This window comes from Hemitrygon akajei, chromosome 10 (genome assembly GCF_048418815.1).
Source record: "Hemitrygon akajei chromosome 10, sHemAka1.3, whole genome shotgun sequence".
Classification (NCBI taxonomy): Eukaryota; Metazoa; Chordata; class Chondrichthyes; order Myliobatiformes; family Dasyatidae; genus Hemitrygon; species Hemitrygon akajei.
In genome coordinates, this window is record NC_133133.1 from 39,051,109 (window position 1) to 39,057,108 (window position 6,000).

A 6,000-nucleotide genomic window follows, 5' to 3' on the forward strand; every position below is an offset into this window, starting at 1 on the left:
CATGTACTTTTACATTTAATCCCATAATGATTTATGTAAACAACAGAGAATCAAACAACATATTTACAACATTACTCAGAAATTAAATGCGCAACAGGTGGTATCTGTGTATGCTTTAAAGCCATCACCAATATACGTAGCATTCAGCACGACTTACCCCCATTGGATATAATTTTTGAATAAATTCAATTTATTTATTTGTTTATTTATTTAGAGATACAGTGCTAAAAAGGCCCTTCCAGCACGGCAACTCACTAATTTAACCCCTAGCCTAATCACCAGGGCAATTTGACCAATTAACCTACTAACCAGCTCATCTTTGGACTGTGGGAGGAATGAGAAAACTGGAGCACCCAAAGGAAACACAGGAAGAACATACAAACTTTCTTACAGAGGATGCTGGAATTGAATTCCACGCTCCAACGCCCAGAGCTGTAATAGTGTTGTGCTAACTACTACACTACCATGGTGCTGAAATTTGCGCTTGTTTAAAAAATAAGCTACGGACAGCATGTAGTGTAGCAGTGTGCTATTACAATGCCAGCAACTTGGGTTCATTTCCTGCCACTGTCTTTAAGGTGTTTGTACATTCTTCACATGACCGCGGGCATTTCCTCCATGTGCGGTGGCTTCCTCTCACATTTCAAAGGGTTAGTAGGCTAATTGGAGCCTGTTACTGAGCTATATGTCTAAAAATAACTTTTTAGAATCTTCCCATTAGTAAACTGGAGTTACTGCCCTTGCTGTTAAGTCTTGTAGCCACTTGAGGGCAGTGTACATAAAAAAGTCTGAAAAGGGGAAATGAGTAAATTGGTACCTATTTTTGTCATATGTACTGAGTTACAATGAAAACCTTGCCTTGCTTTCATACAGATCAATTCATTACAACAGTGAATTGAGATTATACAAGGTAAAGCAAAGACCAGAATAAAGTGTTACATTATGTGGTTGGCATTGACCTCCCACATCATGAAGACCCTGGAGAGACTTGGTCTAGAGAAGCTCCGGCCTACAGTTAGGCCACACTTAGACCCCCTCCAGTTCGCCTATCAGCCCGGACTAGGAGTTGAGGATGCCATCGTCTACCTGCTGAACCGTGTCTACGCCCACCTGGACAAGCCGGCGAGCACTGTGAGGGTCATGTTTTTTCACTTCTCCAGTGCGTTCAACACCATCTGCCCTGCTCTGCTGGGTGAGAAGCTGACAGTGATGCAGGTGAATGCTTCCCTGATGTCATGGATTATTGATTACCTGACTGGCAGACCACAGTACGTGCGCTTGCAACACTGTGTGTCAGACAGAGTGGTCAGCAGTACTGGGGCTCCACAGGGGACTGTCCTGTCTCCCTTTCTCTTCACCATCTACACCTGGGACTTCAACTACTGCACAGAGTCTTGCCATCTTCAGAAGTTTTCTGATGACTCTGCCATAGTTAGATGCATCAGCAAGGGAGATGAGGCTGAGTACAGGGCTACGGTGGGAAACTTTGTCACATGGTGCGAGCAGAATCATCTGCAGCTTAATGTGAAAAAGGCTAAGGAGCTAGTGGTGGACCTGAGGAGGGCTAAGGACTGGTGACCCCTGTTTCCATCCAAGGGGTCAGTGTGGACATGGTGGAGGATTACAAATACCTGGGGATACGAATTGACAATAAATTGGACTGGTCAAAGAACACTGAGGCTGTCTACAAGAAGGGTCAGAGCCATCTCTATTTCCTGAGGAGACTGAGGTCCTTTAACATCTGCCAGACGATGCTGAGGATGTTCTACGAGGCTGTGGTTGCCAGTGCTATCATGTTTGCTGTTGTGTGCTGGGGCAGCAGGCTGAGGGTAGCAGACACCAACAGAATCAATAAACTCATTCGTAAGACGCGTGATGTTGTGGGGGTGGAACTGGACTCTCTGACGGTGGTGTCTGAAAAGAGGATGCTGTCCAAGTTGCATGCCATCTTGGACAATGACTCCCATCCACTCCATAATGTACTGGTTAGGCACAGGAGTACATTCAGCCAGAGACTCATTCCACCGAGATGTAACACTGAGCGTCATAGGAAGTCATTCCTGCCTGTGGCCATCAAACTTTACAAATCCTCCCTCGGAGTGTCAGACACCCTGCGCCAATAGGCTGGTCCTGGACTTATTTCCACTTAGCATGATTAACTTATTAATAATTAATTATTTATGGTTTTATATTGCTATATTTCTACACTATTCTTGGTTGGCGTGGCTGTAACGAAACCCAATTTCCCTCGGGATCGATGAAGTTTATCTATCTGTATGTCGGTTTGTTATTTACAGAGAAAAGTGTGGTATAGCAAGACAATAAGGTGCAAGATCGTAACAAGCTAGATTGTGAAGTCTGAAATTTATCATACAAGGTAACCATTCAATAGGCTTATAACAGCAAGATAAAAGCTGTCCTTGAGTCTGGTAGTAAGTGCTTTGAGGCTTTTGTATCTACCGCAATTTAAAGTGTTTGAGTTAAGTTTGAAAATATCTTTAAAATAATACATTTGAATATCTGTCCAATATTAATATCAGTAAATCTCTGACTAAACAAACATACCTTTATGCAATCAATCCTTCTTGAAACTACCTAAGAATGCTTATTGTAAATAAACTTTCAATTAAATGGAACTATTTACACAGCTCTTAGTGAAAGCACTGATAAGCCTGATCAGGTCATGTAATAAAGAAGCTTAATTGACAGGTAGGATCTTAAAACCCAAAGATACACCTTGTACTGAAAGGACAGGGAGGTAGGTAGAGGTGCTGGGGTGGCTCCATTGGGAAAGAAATAAAATCAAATCCTTAAAAAGAAGTGACGTAGAATTGAAAGATGTGGAATCCCTTTGGGTAGAGTTACGAAACTGAAAGGGTAACAAAACCCTGATGGGAGTTATCACAATGCCCCCAAACAGCAGCCAGGATGTGGGATATAAATTTCAACGGGAAATAGAAAAGGCATGTAATAAGGGCAATGTTATGATAGTCATGGGGGATTTCAAAATGCTGGTAGTTTGGGAAAATTAGTTTGGTGCTGGATCCCAAGAGGGAATTTGTAGAATGCCTATGAGATGGCTTTTTAAAGCAGCTTGTGGTTGAACCCACTAGGGGAAAGGCAATTCTGGATTGGGTGTTGTGTAATGAACAAGATTTGATTAGGAAGCTTAAAGTAAAGGAAACCTCGGGAGGCAGAAATCATAATAGGATAGAATTCACCTTGCAGTTTGAGAGGGAGATGATAAAGTCATATCTCAGTGACAGGGCCCAGGTCCTAGAGTGAGAAATGACCTAATGTGTGGACAATTTAAACGCCCAGCCGGATTAAAAAGGTAGTCTGTCAGAACCAGAGGCAAGGGTTAGCCCAGTTCTGTTCACTACTTCACGATGTTTACTCAGCTCTGTGCTGAACTGAGGCCGAGGCTGTGACCTGCTCTTGGCTTCATGTCTGAACTCACTTTCGTTCTGATTGTTATTTGCTAACTTTTATTGTTTGCAGGATTTGTTTTTCTCTCTCTGCACATTGGGTGTTTGATAGTCCTTTTATGAGTTCTTTTGGGTTTCTCTGTTTTGCGACTGCCTGTAAGGAGATGAATCTCAAGGTTGTACAATGTGTACATACTAAGATAATAAATACACTTTGAATTTTGAAGGTGTCACACATGAGGCTGCTTAATAAGGTAAGAGCTCATGATGGTCCAGGAGAGATACTGGCATGGATAGAAGATTGGGTGATTGACAGAAGGCAAAGAGTCGGAATAAAAGGGGCCTATCAGTTCTGGTATCAGAACTGATTCTTTTCATGTTATATGTCAACAATTTGGATGACGGAATTGATGGCTTTGTGGCCAAGTTTGCAGACAGTACAAAGATAGGTGGGAAAGCAGGTAGTGTTAAGGAAGCAGAGAGTCTCAGGAAAGACTTGGACAGATTGGGAGAATTGGCAAAAAAGTGGCAGATGGAATATACTGTAGGGAAGTAAATGGTCTTGCACTTTGGAAGAAGGAATAAACAGGGAGAAATTTCAAAAATCAGAGGTGCAAATGGACTTGGGAGTTCTCATGCGGGATTCATGAAAGATAAATTTGCAGGTTGAGTTGGTGGTAATGAAGGCAAATGCAATGTTAGCATTCATTTCGAGAGGACTAGAACATAAGAGCAGGGATGTGATGCTGTGGCTTTTTAGCACACTGTGCTTTGACTATTGTGAGCGGTTTTGGGTCCCTTATCTAAGTAAAGATGTGTTGGCTTTGGAGAGGGTCCAGAGGATTCTGGAAATGATTGGGTTAACATATGAGGGGCATTTGATGGCTCTGAGCCTGTACTCACTAGAGTTTAGAATAATGAGGGGGGATCTCAATGAAACCTATCAAATATTGAAAGGCCTAGAGAGAGTGGATGTGGATAAGATGTTTCCTATATTGGGTGAATCTAGGACCTGAGAGCACAGCCTTAGAATAGAAGGATCCCTATTTAGAATAGATATGAGATAGAATTTCTTTAGCCAGTGGGTGGTGAAACTGTGGCATTAATTGCCATGGATGGCTGTGGAGGACAAATCATTGAGTATATTTAAAGAAGAGGTTGATAGGTACTTGATTCGTAAGGGTGTCGAAGATTACGGGGAGAATAAAGGAGAATGAGGTTGAGAAGGATAATAAATCAGCCATGATAGAATGGCCAAGAGGCCTAATTCTGCTCCTGTGTCTAATGGTCTTAATTTAGGATATTCTAGAGGAAAGATCATAGCCCTTAGAAGTAGAAATATTTCTCTTAAGACTTCTTAACAACAATTGTCTGTTATATGGTGTCAGAAATCACCCAGTAATTTAGAAATTAACAAACAAAAGTTGATGCCAAGCAAGCTAAAAAGATATTAGGCCAGATCAACACTGGTATAAAACATTTCCAGAGGCATTTGCAGCACTTCATCTGTAGATATTTCTGTAACAATTACCTCTTTTAATTGGATATGTTATTATGGTGACTGACACTTGTACCCCATGTAGTCTCACTAGATGTGGTTATGATCTGCCAATCTGCTCACAAAGAACTCAAGTTCCATTTCATGCCAATCAGATGTCAGAAGCAAGGGCAGAGAAAATGTAGACAACTAGTACAGAGACATTTTAGAATTGTTGTGCCATGAGATATGGAAAGGGCAAAGAAAAATATTAACATCGAAGTCTGAGGTTTGATTAGATTTCGATGAGTGGCAGGAATAGAGAGGAAACCAAGAGCCATCAATAACTTAGCAACCAGGATAGGGTTTGTGGGCTGGTTAACATTAAGAGGATTGGGCTCTGAGGGGAGAGCTGTCATCAGTTAGAACAAGGACCCAGCAGTGAGTTACAGGGCGCTTACCGGCTATTAAAGACTCAGGTGCTGATTTCAGGGTGAGTCCTGAGGGGTTTCTAGGGTCAGTCAGACTAGACATTGGGAGCCCTGGGCAAACTGTAGAGTTTAGAGTTTAGACTAATCAGGGATAGGTGGTTTGGAATGATTAGGTCATTCGAGCCTAGTCACCCCTGCCCTGATCACTTGGGCTGACTGAAGGATGGGTGGATCACTTGTCAGAAAAGGGGGTGAGTGTGGCAATGTATTTGTTAGAAGATGGAGAAAAAAATGACAAAATATTATTGACACAATTCAGAATTTGTGTTATTGAAAGGGAAAAAGAGGCCAAGGGAGGGATGAGAGCTGAGATAAGACTGGCCAGAATAACAGCTTGGCATGGACTGGATTAGCAGAAGGGCCTGTTTCTTTACTGCACTCTATAACTCGATGACTATCCGGGCCTTTCATAATCTGTAAACTCTTTTCAAGTCTCCCCATAGCGCCCACTGCTCCAGAGAAAACAACCCTAATTTGTCCAACCTCTCCTATAGCATATGCACTTTAATCCAGGCAGCACCTCCGTGTATCTCTTTAGAACCTTCTTCATATCCTCCACATCATTCCTATAATGGGGAGACCAGAAATGAATGCAATATTCCAA